Below are 26,270 nucleotides of genomic sequence, written 5' to 3' on the forward strand. Positions count from 1 at the left end.
TGCTTTGGATTTATAGAAAAATTATACTCAGTGATAGCACTGAGTTCGCATATGCTCCACACATAGTTTTCCCTATTATAAATATCTTACATTTTATTATGATGCATTTGCCAAAATTAATAAACTGTTATGCTATACTGCTATTAATTAAATCATTAGTTTATTCAGATTTTCTTATTTTTTATGTAATGTTCTTCTTTCTGTTCCACAATTACATAAATATTGCCATATTACATCTAAAAGCATTAACTTTCTCATCACTATGTATGATTGATGCCAGATAGATTTTTCACATATACCCTTTATCATGTTGTGGTAGTTGCCTGCTATTCTTAGCTTGCTCAGAGATTTTTTCATGAATTTGTATTGAATTTTGTCAAATGCTTTTTTGTATTTAGTAATATGACCATATATGATTTTCCTTCTTTAGCTTGTTTATGCGGTGGATTATGTGATTGATTTTAAAATGTTGAACTAGCCTTGCATACTTGGAATAAAATCCATTTAGTCTTATATAACTCTTGTAATATAGTGTTGGATTCTCTTTGCTATTATTTTGTTCAGAAATTTTGCATCTATGTTCACAAAAAAAATATTAGCCTATAGTTTTTCTTTTTAGTAATATTTTTCTCTGGTTTTGGTACAAAACCTCAGAAAATAAGTTAGGAAATTTCCCTCTGCTTCAATTTCTGGAAGAGATTGTAGAGAATTAATATCTTCTTCTTCTTAAATATTTTCTAGAATTTACCAGTGAAATCATTTGGGCCTGGTGATTTCTTTTTTGAAACATTATTGATTTAATTTCTTTAATAAATATGAAAGTATTCAGATTATCTTTATCTCCTTGGGTGAGTTTTGGTAGTTTGTGTCAATAAAGGAATTATTTCATTCATATAAATTATCAAATTTGTAGGCATAGAGTTTTCATAATGTTCTTTCATTATCCTTTTAATGTACATGAGGTCTATAGTGATGATTCCTCTTTCATTATGATATTGGTAACATGTGTCTTCTTGATTTTTTCCTTGGTTTGTCTGGTAGAGGATTATGACGTTACTGACCTTTTCAAAAAACTAGCCTTTTACGTCACTTATTTTCTCTATTGTTTTCACAGATTTCTGTTAGTTCTGATTATCCTTTATTTCTACTTGGTTTAGGTTTAAATTGTTCTTCTTTCTGTAGCTGCCTAAGGTGTAAGCTTAGATTGTTGGTTTTATCTTTCTTTTGTTCTAATATATTCATGGAATGCTACATTTTCTTCTAAGCACTGCTTTTACTGCATGCGTCACATCTTATACATGATATTTTTACTTTAAATTAGTTCAAAATATTTTTAAATTCTATGTCTACTTCTTGAAGAATTTACCCTTCCATTATTACGTAATACACTCCTTCATTTCTGATAATTTTTCTTCTTTTAAATTATGATTTATATGAAACCAATATAGATATTCCAGCTTTTTAAAATTATTGGTAGGAAGATATATCTTTTTTGATTCCTTTACTTTCACACTATCAAAGGCTTTATATTTAAGGTGTATTTCTAATTGACAATATATAGTTGTGGTTTTTTTAATCCACTCTGACAATCTCTGTCTTTAAATGGTAACATTAGATAAGTGATATTTCCTCTGATTATTGATATAATTGGATTCATATTTACCATCTTTGTGACTATTTTCTATTAGTTGCATTTATTTTTATTTCCTCCTTTTTTGCCTTCTTATTTTAATTGAATATGTTATAAAATTCCATTTTGCATCATCTCTTACCATATCAGTTGTGTTTCTTTTTAAAACATCTTACAGTGGTTGCCTTAGAGTTTCTAGTATGTACTTCTTAAGAAATCTAAGTCCCATTTGATTTAAAACATGTAGTGCAGGTATCTTATAACAGAGTAATCCCAATTCTTCCCTAAATCCTTTTGATATAAATGTATCAATGTCATTCACTTTACTAATCCATGTGCTGAAATCATTTAATACATTTCTATTATTATCACTTTAAAAGGTTGTCTTTTAAATCAGTTAAGAATAAGGAAAATAAAAGTTTACTTACTTTTGTTTATTTCTTTCTTAATGTTTTTCTTTTATGTAGACCCAAGTTGACCTATATAATTTCCTTCTCCTTGAAGAACTAGTTTTTTTTTGTTTGTTTGTTTTTTTTGACATTATTTTTCAGGCAGGTATGCTGGAGAGGAATTCTGTCACTTTTTCTTTTTTTCTTTTTCTTTTTTTTTTTTTTGGTCAATGAAAGCTTTTGATTTCCTTCACTTTTGGTTGTTGATTTTACTAGATATAGAATTCTAGGTTGCTTTTTGGCCCCCAAAACATGCTCAGTATTTTACTATACTCTTTTCTTGTTTTCATGGTTTCCAATGAAATGTCCAGTGTAATTTTAATACTGTTGCTGTATGGGTAAGATGTTTTACACCACCCCCTGGCTTCCGCCAATATTTCCTCTTTGCCTTTAGCTTCTTGCAGCCTGACTATGATATGTGTAGGTGTAGTTTTTGCTGGTTTATTTGGTGGCAGGTGGGAGTAGATATTTATCCTGTTTAGTGTTCTCTGAACTTACCAGATCTGTAAGGCTTTTTTCTGTCACTAATTTTGAAAGAGGCTTGAACGTTGATGCTTCAAACACTTCTTTTGCATTGCTTTCTCTAAATGCTCCCAATTTTGTATTTATATTTATATTATATCTTTTGAAATTATCACAGTTCTTGGATGTTCTCTTCTGCTTTTTTTCACTCTGGATTTTTTCCTCAATTTTTTTTTAATCTTTGTATATTAGTTTAGAAAGTTCTAATTGACCTATCTTTAACCTTGTTGGTCTCTCCTTAGTCAAGTCCAGTCTTCTGATGAGCCCATCAGTGGCATTATTCACTTCTGCTACAGTGTTTTTTATTTCTAGCATTTTTTTATTAATTCCTTCTTAGAGTATCCATCTCTCTGCTTGCATTACCCTTTTTGTTCTTGCATATTGTCCATTTTTTCTAATACAACCCTTAAATATTATTTATAATTATTTTAAATACCTATCTAATAATTCCAAAATCTGTGTCACTGTGAGTCTGTTTCTGATGCATATTTTGTCTCTTTAGATTATTTTAGGGTTTTCTTTTGTTTTTGTTTTGTTCTGTTTTTTGTCTTGTAACTTTTTCATGAAAGCCAAGTATATTGTACTGGGCAGCAGGATTGAGGTCAACAAGCCTTTAATGTGAGATGTTATGTTAATTTGGCCAAAAGTTGGGCTGTGTCAAGTGTTTGCTACAACTACAGGTGCCAGAAGCTTCAAATTCCTCTAGTTACTTTATTTCTGTCTCCTTTGTTGACTTTGTATTCTAACTTTTACCTAAGCACTCATCCCTAGAGAAAGTCTGTGTCTTACAGCTGTTTCCACTGTAACCTACTGTTATAATAATGAAGTCCTATTGGTGTGGTGGTAAGGTATGGGGGAGATGAAAGCACTCAATAATCATAGGATTAGATCTTAGTATTTTAGTGGACCTATGAACAAAGCCCATATCTGCAACATGACCTTCACAAGTGTCTCTCCAGTGCTACTGAATTCCCCTTGCCCCTGGTAAGACAGGAAGGAGGAGACCAGAGTGGGGGAAATGCCTTTCTCTCACTGGGATAAGGCACTAGTAAAGTCTTCACAGAAGAGAAACCTTTGTTATGGAGAACAATGTGTGTATTTCATGCTTATTCTTATCTTGTCAGAAAAAATGTGGGGATCTTTTTCTGATTTTCAGAGTGGAAACTTTTCTGAATGTAAAACCCATGAAAAGGTGGGGGCCTTTCTACAATCATAGTCCCTAGGAGGTTCTCACTCTTCTGCTTGTGTCCTACACTCAGTCTCCAGAAATTTGGCAAAATTACTATTTAAGTTTTTACTAGTTTATAACTCTAGTAGTTCTGCTCCAGAGAAGTTTATACCAGCTGTGACTCTGAATTCACTTGCCTCTCCAGATTTCCAGATAGCAATTTCTTGGGACCTTGGTTCCTCTGATGGATTCAAGAGAAGTAGATTTTCAGTTTGTTCTACAATTTCTTATTCTAAGGATGAGAGTGATGCTGTCCAAACATTTTACATGTTAAAGCTAAGAAAGCCTGTGCAATCCCCATTAAAGTACCACCATCATTCTTTACAGATCTTGAAAAAAAAAACTTCACTCTGTATGGAACCAGTAAAAACCTCATATAGCCAAATCAATCTTAAGTAAAAAAAACAAACTGGGAGGCATCAGTCTTCCTGACTGCAAGCTGTACTATAAAGCAATAATAATAATTAAGTCATCCTGGTACTGGCACAAAAACAGAAGCATTGATCTGTGGAGTAGGACTGAAATTCCAGAGATGAAACCATCTGCATATGGTAACCTAATCTTTGATAAAGCAGACAAAAATATACATTGGGGAAAAGAATCTCTCTTCAATAAATGTGCTGGGAAAACTGGTTAGCTACATGCATAAGAATGAATCAGGATCCCTACCTCTCACCTCTCACAAAAATCCACTCAAGATGGATAACAGACTTAAACCTAAGGCATGAAACCTTAAGAATCCTAGAAGAAAATGTTGGGAAAACCCTCTCAGACATTGGCCTAGAAAAAGAATTATTGAAGAAGATCCCCAAAGCAATCACCACAGCAACAAATATAAACAAATGGTATCTGATCAAATTAAAAAGCTTCTGCACAGCCAAGGAAACTATCATTAGAGCAAATAGACAACCCACAGAATGGGAGAAAATATTTGCTCTCTACACATCTGATAAAGGTCTAATAACAAGAATCTATCTAGAACTTAAAAGAATAAACAAGAAAAGATCAAACAACCCCATCAAGAAATGGGTAATGGAAATGTACAGAAACTTTTCCAAAGAAGACAGAATAATGGCCTGCAAACATATAAAAAAATGGTGACCATCTCTAATCATTAGGAAATGCAAATCAAAATCACAATGAGATACCACCTAACCCCAGGGAGAATGGCCTGTATCAAGAAATCCCAAAACTGCAAATGCTGGTGAGGATGTGGAGAGACAGGAACACTCTTACACTGCTGGTGGGACTGCAAATTAGTGCAATCTTTGTGGAAAAGAATTTGCAGATACCTCAAAGAGCTAAAGATAAAAAATACCATTTGATCAAACAATAGCATTATTAGGCATCTACCCAAAAGTGCGTAAGACATTCTATTATAAAGACATCTGTACCCAAATGTTTATGGCAGCACAATTCACTATTGCAAGGATGTGGAAACAACCCAAGTGCCCATCAATTCATGAGTGGATTATTAATATTTGGTATATGTTCAGAATGGAATATTACTCAATTCTAAGAAACGACAGTGAGCTAGCACTACTTATATTATCCTGGATTAAGCTTAAGCCCATTATCCAAAGTGAGGTGACACAAGATCAGAAGAATGGGCTCCACATGTACTCGCCATCAAATTGGTACCGACTGATTAACACTATGGTGCTCAAAGGGTGGTGGTGTTCACTAGTGATTTGGGGGTTGGGGGTGTGGACCCACATCTGAGGTGAGCATTGTGGAAGGGAAGGGCATGCCTCTAACCCTTCCTAGGGAGAGGCAAAGGTATAAAATGTAACCAAAATGTTAAAAAAAAACAACATTTATCAGGTGTTGGGCAGATGTGAGCGGGAGGAGGGGATGGGCATATACCTACATAGTGAGTGAGATGCACACCACCTGGGAGATGGACATGCTTGAAACTCTGACTCGAGGAGGGAGGGGAGGCATGGGCAAAATATGTAACCTTAACATTTGTACCCCCATAATATGCTGAAATAAAAAAATAAAATAAAATAAAAATTTCCATATCTTCCAGAAAGAAAAATAAAATTTAAAATACAAAAATAATTTTTAAAAGTTTATTGCTTTGCTCATCTGTGCTATATAACTTGTAGTAGATTTTTTTTAAAAGCACAATGATCATTTATCTATTCAGACATTTTGTCATCCAAAATATTATTACCAGCTTAGAATTTTAAAAAAACCCAATTTTTTCAAAATTAATAACTAAGGAACTACTCAGAAATCTACCTAATACAGAGAGTTTTATAATTGCAATAAAGATTTATAACTGTTAGGTAGATAGTAAGGGATCCCTGGCTCCCCTAGGGACAAAAGTGGGCACCTCACCTCGGTGCTGCCCCAAGCAATTGCCACACCCGGGGGAAGGAGGAACACCGGGCCGATCTGTAAAAGAATGTAGGGAATTCCCCAGATGGTGGCCAGACAGCCCAGGCACAACAGGATATCGAAAGTGACCTAGAGTAACCTAAGGCTAATTATCATGTCATTAACTGTCCATCAAAGTGGATCCATGGTGACATCTGAACCACAAGGAGGGCCCAATCCAGACACTATAAAACAGCACCCCAGATCATAACCAGAGCTTCTTGTTAGGACTGGGAGTCTGCTCATCCTCTGTGGTGAATGTATCTTGCTATTGCTTTATAAAACTATGGTACTCTTCCTCAATAAACCTCATTTTCCTGCTTACCTTGCTTTTGGTGTGTTTGATCGTTCTTTGGCCAAGGGCACACCAAGAACAGAGAAAGATTGCTAATACCACATAACTATTCATATGACATTCATAGCCTACATTTTATTTAAACAAATCTTTATCCATTTATTCACTGATTTGTTTTCATTCAATTATTTACATTGTACCTTCTCTTGCCTGGAACTATTCTAGGCACTTGTAATACAGAGACGAACAAATATCTCTGTATCAAAGTATCTATAGCTTTCTTTATACGATACATAGAAATATAAGCACATCTTTCAATTCTTCTCATCTTACAAGGAAGGCCCTTTCAACATTTTATATAGTTTGAGAGCTGGCTACATGGTTTGTAGATCCTACTGCAAAATGAAAATGTAGAACCACTTATTCAAAAAACAGGAAAAAATTACCTTTTAAAGTACTAAAATATAAAGGTGTGTCTTTTATTCTGCTCTTACTCTCTCTCTCCCCACCCCCACCATGGTGTTTGTTGTTGTTTAATGCCTTTCCTAGTAAAAAAAAAAAACTAAACTTAAATTATTTGTATAAATTTCAACTCTTATCTTCACATTATCCAATGACAGTTTTAAATGCAAACATAGAGCTTTTAACTCATATGTAGAGCTTCCAAATTTACATAATTTGTAAATTTGTAAATTTACAAATTTACATAATATGCACTCATATATATGTTATTACTACAACAGAGGAACTAGTAAAAATCTAAACTCTTTTGTATTTTAATTTTTAATACACATTCTACTAAAAGAAATTAGAAATATGTCACTCTAAAATATGGCATTTTGACATACTGGATTGACTGATGAAACCTCAACATCTCTTCTTGCCCCCACCAAGACCATGGATTCTCCCAAAATCATAGAAGGTTTTTTATCTACCTGAGATCCAGACCCACTTACGAGAACAACTGTCCTTTTCTTCCCCTCCCTATGAGAGCAGGAGTGTAACCACACTTGAACAGACCTTTTTTTTTTTTTTTGTGAGACAGAGTCTCACTCTGTTGTCCGGGCTAGAGTGCTGTGACGCCAGCCTAGCTCACAGCAACCTCAAACTCCTGGGCTCAAGCAATCCTCCTGCCTCAGCCTCCCGAGTAGCTGGGACTACAGGCATGCATCACCATGCCCGGCTAAGTTTTTCTATATATTTTTAGTTGTCCAGCTAATTTCTTGCTATTTTTAGAGAGATAGGGTCTCCCTCTTGCTCAAGCTGATTTCGAACTGGCCTCCCACAGTGCTAGGATTGCAGGCATGAGCCACCACTCCCAGCCTTGGCCAGACTCAAGAAAATAGTGTCCTGTCTCTTAGACTGATTTAAACTTGAAAAGGGAACTATTTACCAGTTAATCTTTATTTCCCACCCATTCATCCTCCCTGCTCATCCTTTCTTGCCCCTGGACAGAATTCCTCTTTTCCCCCTCCCATGATCCATTTTACCCAAAACGCATATGAGCTTCTGAACCCTGTTGGGGAGTTGAATCCTCATTTTCTGGGGGCTCCTATGCATAGACATAAAATACATTTGGTACATTTTCTCTTACTAATCTGCTTTATTGTGAGTTGATTTTTCAGTGAACCTTCTGAGGGCGAAGGGGAAGTTTTGCCTTCCCCCTCACACTACTAGCACTTTCTACCTTTGATTTAATGATAAGTAGGAACTCACTGAAAGGAAATGGAATTACCTTTCCATTTCTTTCTATGTCATAATTCTCAGTATTGGTGGTTGATGGATGGCGGAAGAGTAACACGCAGGAAAGGATACGACAGCTTTCCTTTGTTATTAATGTTTTATTTTATTTTAATTTTCTTTCAGAATACTATATTACCTTCTTTCTACTTTGATTCAAGTTCTCCTCTGAAGAAAAATTTTGACCTCTTGGGTTGTTGGCATGTCCATTTTTTTCAAGCACAGATATAGCGGAATTGCCCTTTATAAAATTAATAAAGAGTCACAAGGTGGGAGCTGTGGTCAGGGCCTGAACTCTGCAAAGGTGTGTGTGCGTGTGTGCAACTTGCCATGGTTCCCGAGCTCGCTCCCTGCGATTGCTTACTACTGAGGTCACATAGCGGATGGCCTTAAAGATTCTTAGCTTTCTTTATTGCTCCCATAGATAACATCGCCCTTGTGAGACCCAAGGCTAGTTTTTGAGCTATCTTCCAGGCCCTGCATCCTAGGGGGACAGCTGACCCACCCAGACCAGTGGCCTATAGGGAGGGGCCAACTCAGTTGGTCTTGTGACCCCCACCCAAAAATTGACTCAGCAAAGAAAACAACAAAAATTGACTCAGCAAAGAAAACAAAAACCGTTATGATTCTACCCTGAACCCAGCCAATCAGCAGTCCCAACTGCCTAGCCCTTTGCCCATCAAACTATCTTTAAAAACTCTTTCTCCTAAATTCTCAGGGAGATGAATTTCAGAACTTCCTCGTGTCTCCTCACATAGTGCCAGCAATATTAAACGTGCTCTGCTGTAACCCCTGCTGTCTCAGTGCATTGGCTTCCTCTTGGGCAGCAGGCAATGAGGCTGGCAAGGCTGTAACAATAGCACACTTACCTCGTGATCACATTGACTCTGAGGCAGTTCCACACCCTGAGGGGTCATTGGAATTCCGTGTTCATGGGGCATCTCAAAAGTTACAAGTAAGCAGGAAATGATAGGCGTGCATGTTTCACATATTTCCTGTGTTTGCATGCATGCTTCCAGCCCCCACCGTAGTTCATTCATGCAACACTATTTCAAAGATAAAGCTATTTAGGTCTTTCATGATGCTGACAGCATAATATTAAACTAAACACCAGACCCTTCTGAGCAGGTGTGCAGCGTGGCAGTGTAGGTGGCAGGTTCGTGAGGCCAGTCCTGCGTCATCCATCACATGCTTTTGAAATATTTTCGGCTTATGGCTTCTGGCTGCCCTTCCCTCCTCGTATGTCTCCAGCTTCCTAATTTAAGCCTATCAATATGTCCTCAGATCAATCCTCATATATCTTCTCTTCTCTATCTATTCCCACGTTTTAGGGAATATCACCAAATTCTAAAGTTTTGACAAAGTTGACGACATCTAAATTTATCTATCTATCCCCAAATTCTCTACCAAACTCCAGACTAATGTGTAAAACTATATGTTCAATCTTTCCTCTACTTATATGTTCAATAGGCATTTCAAAATTTGTGTGGCCAAAACCAAAATCTCTATTCCCTTCACAGTCAGAAATCCTCAGTCTTAGTAGCTTGGCAGTGGCACACCCCTGACCTCAGACCAAGGCTGTTGGTATTCTGCTTGGCTTACTTTTTCTTTGGGGTTGCTCATCAAATCCATCAATAAATTCTTTACCATTACAATGTTGCGCACTCTGAATGCTCTTCACCTCTGCCACCATTACTGCTGACACTCCAGCGTTAGCCACCAATACCTCACATCTCAACTGCTGTGAAACCCTCCTACCCAGCTCCAAGACTCATCCCTAATTGCTTAAAGTCTATTTTCGAATCAGCAGCAAAAGTAATTCTGTTAATAAATAAATCATATAAGTTTACTCTTCTTGCCTGAACATCCGGTGGCTATTTTTGTAACAAATACATAGTCCTTAGAATGATCTATAAGAGCCTACCTCTTCTGGCTTTTCCTCCAATCCACCTCTGTGCCTTCACTCTGCTTTAGTTTTACTCGATCACCACCCAGACATCTAATGGAGCTGGAGTTACTCACATAGATCCTTTCTAAGACCCTGTGTGGGGCCTGGATAATATACCCACATGACCAAAAAAAAAGATTATTTTGCTGCAATTATTTAGGGCTGTTGCCTTTTTTTATCATACCCTTTTACAAATTTGCTCCTGTCCCACTCCTGATAATAAGGAGGACTCAGGACTTATTCATATGAGACCCTTTTTTCTTTATAATCATTAAAAATGCCAGCAATGTCAATGCAGTCTTCAATAGGAAAATCCCTGGAAGCCATTCCCATGCCAGAGCAGCTGACAATAACTCTATATGTGGAAGTAACTATGGGGATAAAAACACAAACACACACATATATAATACCCAATACCTGCTTAACCTACGTAACCTCCTTATAACCAGATACCAAAAATAAGACAATCACGCCAGTCGAGCTTTGCAAGACAGAAACAATAATATCAATAATTCACAAACTCAAACACAAGTAAATTGAAACAAAACTTTTAAAAAATTGTTAATGCTTTAAAAATAATAATAAAAAGATGTTTTAAAACATTTCATCAAAACAAGTGAGAAATATATTTCTAATGTGGTGTGTGGAGTTCTCTCTTACGCAGTTTTTCACTTTTATTATAAAAGAACTGAGAAATATTAAGTAAAAATTTAAAGTCTTGGAAAGGAAAGTGATAGGATAAGTAATGAAATCATTTAAAATTATTCTGATATCAAGGAGCAAAAGAAAACAAATCATATCCCAACAGAGCAGTAATTCATTGAAAGAAATAGATATGTTTTGAAAAGAAGTAATGAATAGAATCTTAATTGCTTGGTATTCCAATAATTAAGATGAGAGAATTGGGGAGAGGATCAAGATGGTGGATGAGAAACACCACCAGACAGTGTGTCTCTGCAGAAAAGACAGATTCTAGCAGAAATTAGAAAAAAGAAGCAAGAAGACAAGCATACAGCAGATGAGGGCCGGAAGGAGGGGTACCTGAGACCCCGGGAGACTCCACGGGAGGAGGCTTTGGAGGAGAACTGGAAGCTGAGACCACCGGAGCAGCCCGGAGACCAGCGAGAAGGGTAGGTGGATTTGCCCTTTCCCCTCCCCTGCATCTGGGACTGCTGGTGGGTTCCTCAGCGGGTGGAGAGATCTGTGGACACCAGCCCAGAGCCCGCCACCAGATAGTGGTGAGCCTGTAACGAACGCGGCACCAGACTCCCAACTCGTTCAGGGCACCTCCATGTGCACAGACCCAAGCCACGCGGCAAACACCATATTGCCTCCTTCTCCCCTCTGCCGACCCTACCCGCAGCTGCCCAGAGAGACAATACAGTCACCAGCCAGAGGCACCTCCAGGGAACAGGATCTTCGCTTTTGGGACCCTACAGCTGACTAAGGGGAACTCAGACTGTGAGCTCCCTACCCGCCAGCCCTCCCAGGTGCTGCTGGCACGGTGTTCCCAGGAGAACAGTGCAGACTCAGAGGCTGAGAGACACAGAAACAGCTTGGGCTCCCTGTGGGTGAATTGGGACAGGAACTCCTCTCCCTGGTGGAGATACAGTTTGAACTCTGGGACCCAGAGGTCGGACCTGCAGACCAGATCCCGTGCACTGAGGTCTAGCATTGCCAAGGGCACAGAAGGGATATATGTGAACAGCCTACTGAGGTGTGTGTGCCTCCAGGGGCGGATCGGCGTCCTAGAGGGCAACCCTCCTCCCAGGAGGAGGGCGTCCGCCCAACCCAGGTGGCGTTCCTATGCAGGGAACCTCCCGACCGGCATCACAGTCCGGGGAGGCCTGGTGGCGTGTGGTCTGGCCTGCTGGCAGAGGCCCAGGAGTAGCTGCGGAGTTGGGGAGGGTGGAAAGAAGTGAGGCCTGGTCCAGACTGTGGGTCTCAGACAGCCCCACCCCCACAAGCAGACTTTCTGGCTGAGCGGGGCCATTCGAGCCCCGCCCTGACAGCTTTTCCTGGAAGCAGAGAACAGAACTTTGACCCCTGCTAACAACATTGGTGGTGCCTGAGGGCAGGCTTACCCAACCCAGTTCCACCCAGAACAAGAGCTGATAACAGGACACAAAATCAACAGCATAGCTTGTTCCTCCAAGCAAGTGCCACCTACTGATAGGGACGGCATCCTGCACAGGCACCCACTGACTCTTTACACAGGGAGTGGTCCACTCTCACTCACAGACACCACCTAACACCTCAGGAAACTAACCAAGGCATGTGAATATCCAAACAAAAACCTAAAGGAAAGAAACAACAACTGATCGACATGGGAAGACATCAGCAAAGGAACTCAGGAAATATGAAGAACCAAACGGAAAAAACACCCCCAAAGAGGAGCACCAGCCCCCTAGAAACGGACACCAACCCAAATCAGGTAACTAAAATGACAGAATAGGAATTTCTTATGTGGATCATAAGAACACTCACCAAGCTGAAACAACAACTCAATAACCAACACAAAGAAACCACAAAAAGCCTCTAGGACCTAGAACAATAGTTCACTAATGAAATAAACACAGTGAAGAAAATTTTAACCGAACTCTAGGAAATGAAGAATCAATTCAAGGAACTACAAAATACAGTGGAAAGTCTCAAGAACAGGGTAGATCAAACATAAGAAAGAATCTCAGAGCTTGAAGATAACACCCTCCAACTAAATAAAACTGTCACAGAGATAGAGCAGAGAAACAAGAGAAAAGAGCAAAGCCTACAAGAGATGTGGAATTATGTGAAGAAACATAATGTGAAGGTCATAGGGTTACCAGAAGGGGAAGAAGACAACACCCAAGGGTTGGACAAGCTATTTGAAGATATAATAGAGGAAAATTTCCCAGGCCTTGCTCAAAATTGTGATATACAAGTTCAAGAAGCTCAGAAGACCCCTGGGAGATTCAATGCAAACAAGAAGACGTCATGATATGCAGTCATCAGACTGACCAAAATATCAACTAAAGAGGCCCTTCTAAGAGCTGTAAGATGAAAGAAGCAAGTGACATACAAGGGAAAGCCAATTTGAATAACACCAGACTTCTCTAATGAGACTTTACAAGCAAGGAGAGACTGGGGCCCCATACCCACTCTTCTGAAACAAAACAATTCCCAGCCTAGAATCTCCTTCCCTGCAAAACTAAGCTTCATATATGAAGGAGAAATAAAGACATTCTCAGACAAGCAAAGTCTCAGAGAATTCACCAAGACAAGACCAGCCCTACAAGAACTACTCAAAACAGTGTTACGCAAGGAACACCATAATAAAAACTCACGAATATAAAAACAACCAAAACCCAAAGATTAAAGGACAGATAATACAATGGCTCAAGAGAGAAATCAAAGCAACAACATCCAACCCAACAGAATGAACAGTAATCTACCTTACCTGTCAGTCCTCTCAATAAATGTGAATGGCTTAAACTCTCCACTCAAGAGACATAGGCTGGCTGAATGGATAAGAAAATACAGGCCAAGTATATGCTGTCTTCAGGAAACACATCTAACCTGCAAAGATGCATATAGACTAAAAGTAAAAGTGTGGAGATCAGTATTCCAGGCAAGTATAAGCCAAAAGAAGGCTGGCGTGGCAGTTCTAATTTCAGATGATTTAGTTTTTAAACCAACAAAAGTAGTGAAAGACAAAGAGGGTCATTATATAATGGTGAAGGGCACAGTTCAACAAGAAGAGATAACAATTTTAAATATATATGCACCCAACTTAGGGGTACCCAGTTTCATACAGCAAACCTTACTGGATCTAAGCAAATGGATTAATAGCAACTCCATAATCACCGGAGATTTCAAGACCCCACTGACGGCACGAGACAGATCCTCCAAACAGAAAATTAATAAAGAAATAATGGACTTAAACAAAACCCTGGAACAACTGGGTCTGACTGACATCTAAAGGACATTCTACCCAAAATCCACCGAATATACGTTCTTCTCATCAGCTCACGGGACATTCACTAAGATTGACCATATCCTACGACACAAAGAAAATCTCCAGAAATTAAAAAAATAGAAATCATACCATGTACCTTCTCAGATCTCAGTGGAATAAAAGTAGAAATCAACCCTAACAGAAACTCACATTTCTACACAAAAACGTGGAAATTAAACAACCTCCTACTAAGTGATTACTTCATAAATGAAAAAAAATCAAGACGGACATAAAAAAATTCTATGAAGAAAACGACAATGGAGAGACAAGTTATCAAATCCTGTGGGACACACTAAAGCAGTTCTGAGAGGAAAGTTTATCTCCATAAATGCCTATAACCAAAAGACAAAAAGATCACAAATAGGCAACCTAATAAAACGACTCAAAGAGCTGGAAAAAGAAGAGCAGACCAACCCCAAACCCAGCAGAAGAAGTGAAATCAACAAGAACAAATCAGAACTAAATGATATTGAAAACAGGAAAGCTATTCAGGAGATTAATAAAACAAAAAGTTGGTTCTTTCAAAAAATAAACAAAATTGACACACCATTGGCTAAGATAATGAAAAGCAGAAAATCGAAATCTCTAATAAGCTCCATCAGGAACAAAAAAGGAGATATCACAACTGATCCCAAAGAGATACAAGATACAATTTATGAATACTACAAAAATCTTTATGCACACAAACTGGAAAATGTGGAGGAAATGGACAAATTTCTAGAAACACACAGCCTCCCTAGGCTCAACCAGGAAGAAATAGATTCCCTGAACAGACCAATCTCAACAGCTGAAATAGAAACAGCAATTAAAAATCTCCCTAAAAAGAAAAGTCCCGGTCCAGATGGTTTCACACCCGAATTTTACCACACTTACAAAGAAGAACTAGTACCTATCTTTCAGAAACTATTCCACAACATCGAGAAGAAAGGAAACCTCCCCGACACCTTTTATGAAGCGAATATTACTCTGATACCAAAAGCAGGAAAGGATGCAACAAAAAAAGAAAACTACAGACCAATATCCCTAATGAATATGGATGCAAACATTTTCAACAAAATCCTAGCTAACCGAATCCAGACGCTTATGAAAAAAATAATCCATCATGACCAAGTGGGCTTCAACCCAGGGATGCAGGGATGGTTCAACATACGTAAATCTATATGAATGCAATTCATCACATAAACTGAAGGAAAAACAAAGACCACATGAATCTTTCAATAGATGCAGAAAAAGCTTTTGACAAAATTCAACACCCTTTCATGATACGAACACTTAAGAAAGTAGGCATAGAAGGGACATACCTAAAAATGATACAAGCCATATATGACAGACCCATAGCCAACATCATACTGAATGGGGAAAAATTGAAATCATTCCCACTTAGAACTGGAACCAGACAAGGCTGCCCACTTTCTTCACTTCTGTTCAACATAGTGCTGGAAGTCTTGGCTACAGCAATCAGACAGGAAAATGGAATTAAAGGTATCCAAATAGGAGCAAAAGAGATCAAACTTTCACTGTTTGCTGATGATATGATATTATATCTAGAGAACCCCAAAGATTCAACTGAGAAAATCCTGGAATGATCAATGAATTTAGTAAAGTCTCAGGATACAAACTCAATACAGAGAAATCAGAGGCATTCATATACGCCAACAACAATCTAATTGAGAACCAAATCAAAGACTCAATTCCCTTCATAATAGCAACAAAGAAATTAAAGTACCTTGGAATATACTTAACCAAGGACGTAAAAGACCTCTATAGGGAGAACTATGAAACACTGAGGAAGAAAATAGCAGAGGATGTAAACAGATGGAAATCCATACCATACTCGTGGATCAGCAGACTCAACATCATTAAAATGTCTATACTGCTCAAACTGATCTACAGATTCAATGCAATACCTATTAAAATCCCATCAGCATTCTTCACAGATATAGAAAAAATAATTTTACGCTTTGTATGGAACCAAAGAAGACCCCGAATATCAAGAGCAATTCTAGGCAACAAAAACAAAATGGGAGGTATTCATATGCCAGATATCAAACTATACTACAAATCTGTAGTAATTAAATCAATATGGTATTGGCACAAAAATAGGAACATCGACCAGTGGAACCAATGTGAGAATCCTGATATAAAACCATCCTCATATAGCCATCTAATCTTTGACATAGCAGATAAAAACATACGCTGGGGAAAAGAACCCCTTTTCAATAAATGGTGCTGGGAAAACTGGATAGCCACCTGTAGAAGGCTAAAACAGGACCCACACCTTTCACCTCTCACAAAAATCAACTCATGCTGCATAACAGACTTAAACCTAAGGTATGAAACTATTAGAATTCTAGAGGAAAAAGTTGGAAACACTCTCCTAGACATTGGACTAGGCAAAGAGTTTATGAAGAAGTCCCCAAAGGCAATCAAAGCAGCAACAAAAATAAATAAATGGGACATGATCAAACTAAAAAGCTTCTGCACAGCCAAAGAAATAGTCATGAAAGTAAACACACCACCTACAGAATGGGAGAAAATTTTTGCATCCTATGCATCCGATACGGGACTGATAACTAGAATATACTTAGAACTCACGAAAATCAGCAAGAAAAAATCAAATAACCCTATTAAAAAGTGGGCAAAGGACTTAAACAGAAACTTTTCTAAAGAAGACAGAAGAATGGCCAACAAACTTATGAAAAAATGCTCAACATCTCTAATCATCAGGGAAATGCAAATCAAAACCACAATGAGATATCACTTAATTCCAGAGAGAATGGCTTTTATCAAAAAGTCTGTGAACAATAAATGCTGGTGTGGATGCGGAGAGGAACACTCCTACACTGCTGGTGGGACTGCAAACTAGTTCAACCTCTATGAAAAGCAATATGGAGATACCTTAAAGCGATACAAGTGAATCTACCATTTGATCCAGCAATCCCATTGCTGGGCATCTACCCAAAAGATCCAATGACACTCTACAAAAAAGACACCTGTACTTGAATGTTTATAGCAGCACAATTCATAATTGCAAGGCTGTGGAAATGCCCAAATGCCCAAATGCCCATCAATCCAAGAATGGATTAAGAAAATGTGGTATATGTATACCATGGAGTACTATCCAGCTCTAAGAAACAATGGTGATATAGCACATCTTATATTTTCCTGGTTAGAGCTGGAACCCATACTATTAAGTGAAGTTTCCCAAGAATGGAAAAACAAGCACCACATATACTCACCAGCAAATTGGTATTAATTGAACAGCACCTAATTGGTCACATAGGTACTACAGTAATAGGGTATTGGGCAGGTGGGGGCGGGCATATATATATATATATATATATATGTATGTATATATATATATATATGTATAATGAGTGAGATGTGCACCATCTGGGGGATGGTCATGCTGGAGACTCAGACTTGTGGGGGGAGGGGGCGAAATGGGCATTTGTTGCAACCTTAAAATCTGTACTCCCATAATATGCTGAAATAAAAAAAAAAAGATGAGAGAATAGTTTGAATAGAATACAAAAAAATTAAATTTCCTGTTGATTTAACATAAAATTCTGACATCAACTAAGGTAATATGAAACTCTTAAATACACATCTATTACAAACTGATTAATTATTGTCAGTTCAAAGAGTTTTTAAATTTAGTTTTTCTACAAAGACAATTAAAATGCTCTGAAGTTTTATAGCTTCTGTATGTAAAGAACTTGATGGACATTCCCAAATATTTGAATGTAAAAATTCACACGACATTTAGTGAAAAAAACTTTTCTAACCCATTAGTAAAGAATAACAACTATGATCAACAATGCTAGAGAGAAGAATGAATTTTCTTCCTATTCTCTCTTTAGACAAATCATTACTATATGGGAAGTGTTCAAGCGCATACAACCAAAAAGTGTAAAAAAAAAAATCATATAAAACTGTGTAAGATAGTTGTTTAATAAAAGATTATGATTTTCCTGGATTTGATAGTGTTCATACTATTTATCAGTTATTTTTAAATTTCTAATTTATTGTGATTTATTTTCTCATTTCTCATTTATTTTCTTATTTTCTTAATGAGAAAAACTCATTTTTTGTAACTAATTTTATTTCATTTGATATTCTTCACTTTTTAAAATAAAAAGGCCAATGTTGCAGGCCCCACAGACGTGGCTCTGCCGTGGTGGCCCCATGCTTTGCTTTATGGGAACTGGATTTACAGTCCCCCACAGTGGAGCCCTGTACCCCTGCTCAGTGAAGACCAGCCAACTCTCCCTCCTGACACCTCCTGTCACCCTGTCTCCTTTTCCTTACCGATACCTTTCTCCTGGCACTTATCATTCTCCACAGAATACGAGGTCAATGAGAGGTCCATGGCATGCTTTAATGACAGCTGTAACTCCCATCCGAGAGTACGGCCTGGCTTTTGATCCATTAGGAGAAGTGAATCTGCAACATAAGAGATTATATTGCATATTACACTGTTATAAATACATTCTGCATGTGTGTGCACAGAGATTAACAAACACAGTCCTCAACTTACAATCGCTTCACTTATAAGTTCCTGACCTTACCATGATATGAATGTGGTACTCATTCAGTAGAAAACCTGAGCCTATAGCCGTTCTGTTTTTCACTTTGGTACAGTATTCAATAAATTACATGAGTCAGTCAACACTTCATTATAAAATAGGCTGTGTGTTAGATGATTTTGGCCAATTGTAGGCAATGTAAGTGTCATGAGCATGTTTAAGATATGCTGGGCTAAGCTATAATGTTTGGTATGTTAGGTGTAATCAATGCATTTTTGACTTGTGACATTTTCAACTTACAAGGGTTTATTTATTGGGATGTAACTCCATTGTAAGTTGAGGAGCATCCATAAATCCTTTCTTTAAATTTTTATACTATCACATATGAAATAGCGTTTACAGTAGAATTACAATATAGGAAACTATTACTAGTATTTGGCAAAAGTTCTGAAATATAATTGAGCAACTATGTATTAAACGACTATTATTCATGAAATGCTGTATTAGGCCTTTATTTAGATGTCAGGAAAATGTAGAATTTTATAAGGTCTGTACCCCAAACATTTATAGTATAATATGGGAGACAAAGACATACATACCCACTCCACACAGAATTCAATTAATTGTGTATTACAATAAAATTAATAAAATAATGAGAGGTACAATAAATTCTTATAATAACTTTGGGGAAAAGGAAAGTCAGTTTCAGGCCCTTGAATCCCTTTATTGCATTGATGTGATTTGGAATTTGTTTTATCCAACCAGAATTTATTTCTTAATATAATTAAGAAATAAATATTTTCTTAATATAATTAAGAAAATATCTTATAATATAAGATAAATTAAATATCTTCTTAATATAATATAATTAATATATTATATTAATATAATATAATTAATATATTATATTAATATAATATAATATATATCTTCTTAATATAATATTAAATATCTTCTTAATATAATTAAGAAAATAATTTCTTTTTTTTTTTTTTTTTTTTGAGACAGAGTCTCGCTTTGTTGTCCAGGCTAGAGTGAGTGCCGTGGCGTCAGCCTAGCTCACAGCAACCTCAAACTCCTGGGCTCGAGTGATCCTTCTGCCTCAGCCTCCCGAGTAGCTGGGACTACAGGCATGCGCCACCATGCCCGGCTAATTTTATATATATATATATCAGTTGGCCAATTGATTTCTTTCTATTTATAGTAGAGACGGGGTCTCGCTCTTGCTCAGGCTGGTTTTGAACTCCTGACCTTGAGCAATCCGCCCGCCTCGGCCTCCCAAGAGCTAGGATTACAGGCGTGAGCCACAGCGCCCGGCCAGAAAATAATTTCTTAATATAATCTATCTAGATGTAGCTCATTTGTTACTGCCAGTTCCTGGCTGAAGAAAAGTGAGGAGGCAGAAAAGTTTTAACAGAATCAGCCCTTCCTAAGACCTATGTCTTCCAGGAGAGCAATTTACAAGAGCCAGAGCACTCCATATGTGACATAGGGAAACGGATATTATTTTCTTCCCCAATATTCAAAAGGGATATATCATGGAGTTATAAAATACTATTAAGAACAGTATTTCTAATATTATGATAATATGTGAGCTCTAAATAAGAATTTTGTTATATCTTTACTATCTTTTTGTTGTGGTTGCTATTTTTTTTTTTAAAGTAGGGTTTAGAGTAACTGATTTCCACACACTTTCTCAGGGGGTCTTTCTTTTGCAGAATGAAACAATTTAAAGATATTCAAAAGGTTGCTATTGTAGATATCTAATATTTGGTAACAATACTACTCTTACTGTGTAGTATTGTTTGGTATCTAATATTTGGTAACAATAAAAGCTATTGTGTAATTCTACTCTTATTTGCTTATTAAAGTAAGATAATGCAATTTAAACATCAGTTCTTTTGCTTCACTAGCTGTGTGAACTTGGACCGTTTGCTTAACATCACCAATGTTTATTTCCCTTGTCTGTAAGTTAATCTTAATAGTTACACTTTTCTTAAGCAATCATAAAGAAGATGGGAGATTATCAATTTGAAACACTTAATATAGGACCTTATATATGTTAAATTCTCAAAATATTGAGCTATCACCTAGAAAAATTTAACTTTGATACCCGAGGAAGGGTATTTGTCACCTGTCCCTGTATATTTACACAATATATCTGATGATAAGGAGGTGTGAAATTGTTCTGCCCTAGGAAGTGATTGAAGCAAGAGTGCTTGCAGAGAAAGCACTCCCAGGATTTGGGATGTTCTATTTTACATCTCAGAGAGGCACTGGAGCAGGGTGATTCTCAGAGGGGAACCCACAAGATTTCGGCTCTATTTTGTGTCGTGAATAAGGTGGGATGGCATGCATCACCTGATGGACCGTGGAAAGTAGCCAGTACATTACGGCTCCTCCACAAGCCCCATGAATCACCCCAGCCCGTGCGTGCACACACGCACATGCGCACATCTTATTTGGGGTGGGGTGTTTAAAAATGCATGTAATTTAAGATAAAAGTGACAGTGTTAAGTGGGAGATTCATCTCCTATGTTATTTTCTATTATTAATTTCTGTAAAATCTAGATACATGGATGTGACGCCACCCTGCCCAGCTGGGAGGCCAGATTCCAGGTCCGCTTGCTGGCACGTCTTCCACGCTCCCTGGCCACGGCTGTCTGTCCCCCCCCCCCCCGTCCCCACGGCCATCCCCCTCCTCCTCCTTACAGCCATCCCCCCGCCCCCCTCCCCACGGCCGTCCCCCCTCCCCCACGGCCGTCCCCCCTCCCCCATGGCCGTCCACCCTCCCCCACGGCCGTCCACCCCTCCCCCACGGCCTTCCCCCCTCCCCCACGGCCGTCCACCCCTCCCCCATGGCCGTCCACCCCTCCCCCACGGCCGTCCCCCCCTCCCCCCCGCCGCCCACTGCGCCCCTTGCCCAGGGGCAGGAGCCCAGCTTGCGGGGCTGCTCGCTCGCGCCGCCCCTTCCCCTGGGCACGCAGGGCATAGCGGAAGCTGGTGAGGTGACATGTGTCACGCATTTACTGTCCTTGCTGTAGGGGTCTCTGCATACTTGAGTCATTCCCCCATCCTACATTTTAAACCCAGCTGCTATGATTTTCTCCAACACATCTTTTTTCTGAATGATTTAAATATCTTCAAGATAATGCTTCCAATTTCCTGGACACACTACGAGTAGAGTGATAAGAGCATTCTCCCTCAGGTAGAGGGAATAAAGGGTAAATTGTGGAGGATTTTAAAACAATAATAAAACTGAGTAAATTTGGTCTGCTTGTTATTATTACCACATGGTACGTTTCCAAGCAACGTCAGTGTTCCAAATCTTTTATTGGCCTACATTCTGATCACTTGTAGTTACAATTAGTTTTAAAATGTAATCTATATTAGCTTTAAATTAGCATAGTTTTATTAATTTTCTTTAATAAGCATTTTAATACACATGGAAGCTAATTTAAAGAACTACTGTTTATATATAGTTGCCCCTTACACATTTAGACTTGGCTACATGTGTTCATTTTAAAAGAAAGTTCATAATGTTTTGAAATTTGGGGAAATTGTGTTCTCCAAGTGTTAACATAGTCAGTGATTATACATGAAACTTCAATAAAAGAAAAATTTAAGCAATGGTGTGTGTGTTTGTCTGATTATTATTTCTATGATTTTTATGGTTGTCACTTAAAATAATTTTGGTACATAGAGGAGGGGGCATTAGAAATCCTCTGGCTGGGTGTTATATATTCTAGATATATCACAACTCGGACTCCACTCAACTCCTCAAGATATATTTTCCTCTATCCAACTCAGCACTGTTCAAGGCATAGACTGGACATTTTACTTACCAATCATAGCTATCTTTCATAATTGTACTTTCAAGCATTTATTTCCTAAAAACACCTCTTATCTTTCAGGGTCATTCTTGCCAGTAGAATTCCTACATAATTTTCTGTTCCCTTCAATACAGATAATCTATCAAACATAATCACTTTGTCCTGGGTCCTTCTCTCACTTTTAAAACTTCCCTTTTCATCCAGGTTTGATTCAAAGGTCTATCATTTAGTTGCTCCCTTGCATACACACCCAACTCTTTGTCTCTCTCTCTCTATTTTATTCTCCTTTTTAAAGTAAATGCTGTTAAATTCAACTCTTCATGTACTCTATGCATTTGCTTGGGCACCTGAACTTTCTGGAGAAACACATTAGGATACTGACAACTCTTGCTTTAATTAATAACTATTGTTTCAGCTTTCCTGCTTGTCCCTAGGCCATTCAATATACCCACTTTGTTAGGATTCTCTCCTTTTTTTTTTAACTTCTTTCTCCACCAACCTTCAAAATCCCCTTCCCAATTTTTTCTCTGAATACATTTCTTCCTTATTTCATTGAGGAAATTGTTGTAATCACATTCCATCAATTACTATTTTAATATCTTTCCACCTATCTACGACTGTCAACATACCTTGGCCTCTTCTTCTGTTACCATAAAGGAGCTGGGTATATTCCAAGCGATGTCAGTTCCTCTGCTCATGCAGCAGACCCTATCCTCTTCCACCTATCGCAGGGAAGTCCAGCCAGCAATTCTCCCTTCTCTGTCCCGTTTCATATATTGACTTTTCTGCTGAATCATGTCCATCACTATCACTCATACTGACATACTGTTTGAAAAAGATCTTCCTTAAACCTATGTTTGCTTAAAATTACCGTCCCATTTCTCTGCCTGTTTAATAGAAAATCACCTTAAAATTTTTTCTGGGTTGGGTGCAGTGACTCACATCTGTAATTCCAGCACTTTGGGAGGTTGAGGCAGGAGAATGGCTTAAGGCTAGGAGTTTGAGACTAGCCTGGGCAACATAGTGAGACCCAGTCTCTACAAAATAAAAAAAATAAATAAATAAGCTAAGCATAGTGTCATGCTCCTGTAGAGTCCTCAGGATGCTGAGGCAGGAGTAGCCAGGAGTTCAAGGCTGCAGTGAGCTGTGATCATGCCACTGCACTCTATCCTGGGCAACAAAGTGAGACCCTGTCTCAAGAAAAAAAGTTTTTTCTATATTTATATTCTCCAATTTTTCTATTCTCATATTTTCTTGAACTCATTCAATTAGTCTTTGATGTCTACCACTTAGCAATGAGACAACCTCTGTGGTGGCCACCGGTGACTTCCGTGTTGCTTTTGTCAATTCTCCAACATCATCTTACATCTCTTACACAATTATTGACTGCTTCCTCTTTTAAAGATTTTCTTCACTTGGTCCTGGAACTCCACTCTGTCTCACTTTCTACATTGTTCTTTCCAGTCTTTGTGGATCCTGGTTTTCTCACAGATATCCAAAATTCAGACTCATGCTGAGTATTCAGACCTAGTAGCTCTCCTCTGTTCCCTTTATAATGTCATCACTTGTTTTCTCTATAACATCATTCAATCTCATTATTTTATAAACAATCACCCCACCGAGGACTTGTACATATGTATCTCCAGCCTAGATCTCTATCTTGATCTCTACACTCTGCAGCCTATTTGTTGTGTCCACGTAGATGTCTAGTAGACATATGCACTAGAACCAGTGTCTTGATTTTTTAAAAATTAAAACCAGCTTCTCTTGCAATATTCTCCATCTCAGTAAATGAAAATCTTATTCTTTGAGTTTTTCCAAGCTAAAAATTTGTAGTGAACTCATTTTTTTTCACAGCTCATATCTAATTAATTACTAAAGCCTAGTAGTTGCACCTTAAAATTCCTACCCACACCCCAAAACTCAACGCCTACTAACCCGATCCAAAAAACGATAATTTCTCACCTGAATTTTCTTCAATTCCTCCTGACTAATCCCTCTGCTTTTGTTTATTCCCACCTATGTGTTGTTCTCAGTTTAGACTTTTAAAATGTAGATCTATTCACATCACTTCCATGCTCAAAGCTCTGAATGATTTCACACTGCACTCTGAGTCAAGCCACAGTTCATTCAGGGGCCAGCAGGGCCGTGCAGGTTGGACCCACTGCCACCCACATGGCCGCCTCTTCTCTTACTCTCCTCCCTACTCATGCTGACACAGGCATGCTTGCCTGTGTGATACTTGCTTGAACACCAGAACATTCCCAACATTCCCAAGTGTCTTTGCACTTGGTGGTCCCTCTACCTTGATAGCTCTTCCCATAAATATCTATATAACTCTAGTACACAGTTACATTGCAGAAATACTAATGTGCCTGCTGACAGAGTGCCAGGAGAAGAAATATTGATGAACCTGATCATAGGGTGTTGGGAGAAACCCATTTAAAATATTATTTCAAAGGTACATGTATCTATGAGCATTGTAAAATTCAAACTATTCTGAATTGCGAAACACATCTTGCTCTTAAAGGACACAGATGGATATTGTGATGCTGTGTAAGAACTGTACACCAAATACCATACACATTCTCGTTTATGGAAAATTTAAGGTTTTTTCCAAGGGCAGTTCTTACTAAAGACATTTCCCCCTAAGAACTTAACCTCTATGTAAGATGTAATTCTCCTGAACTTTACCTAGATCTTTACCACAGTCCTTCAACAATTTTACTGTTCTCATTTTCAGAAGACAAAACTGAGACCCAAAATTGTGTAATTAGCTCAAAATAAGAGAGCTTAAGAAAAAAAAAAAACCCAAGAATACAAAACAAGATAAAACTTGCTCCTATGTTAATGATCTTTTCATTTCTCAAAACTCTTTTTGAAGCAATTATGGAAAATCTAAAATAAGTATAAACTTCTTAGTAAAATTTAGTCTAAAATCTGTTAACGAAGCATTGTCAATAAAATTAAGGTCACTATAACTAACATTAACTATTCTTAAAAATTATGGCGAATTTATCGCATGAATAATATGAGGTTTGGGGGGCAGATGATGGTTTCTTTTTATGTCTATATAACCAGCACCTCACAGAGAGATTCAATAAAAGGTTTGTTTGCCTGAATGAAAGGGATTTGCAATGAAGAATTATTTAAGATACTGTTATTATTCTCAAGGAACATAAAAGCTTGTTAACAGGGATAAGAGAAAAATAAATCAATCTTTTGTTTCAGTTTAAGCAATTAGTTTTCCTACCGTGTGACTTCTGGGCCTGTCTTAATTTGCATGTTATAGTATCATGATCATCCAGATTACTTATGCAATACATGTGATTATTTTGCTTATTATTTCAAATGAATTCATGGCTGATTTATTTATGGGTAAATTCTATATACTAAAACAAATTCTATTCTGATATTGCTAATGATTAATTATTTTAAAGTAAATATTTAAAAATTTTAGTTTATCTTCATATGAGCATTGCATATTTAATTTTCTAGATGTGCTTATAAAACATATTTAGCATAAAACTATTCATATCAATTTGTTTGTGATATGTGGAATCAAGATTTAGTTCTGAGTCACATTATTTTTCTACAGTTTGGATTAAAATAAATATATAAAATTGTTTCCTCTGCTTAAGTTTTACCTTTACCTGTCTTATAAATTCATTGTTGCCTACCCATTTTCATTTCTCCTTGTGAAACTCTCAGTGGCAT

This window comes from Microcebus murinus, chromosome 23 (assembly GCF_040939455.1).
Source record: "Microcebus murinus isolate Inina chromosome 23, M.murinus_Inina_mat1.0, whole genome shotgun sequence".
In the NCBI taxonomy this organism is placed as follows: domain Eukaryota; kingdom Metazoa; phylum Chordata; class Mammalia; order Primates; family Cheirogaleidae; genus Microcebus; species Microcebus murinus.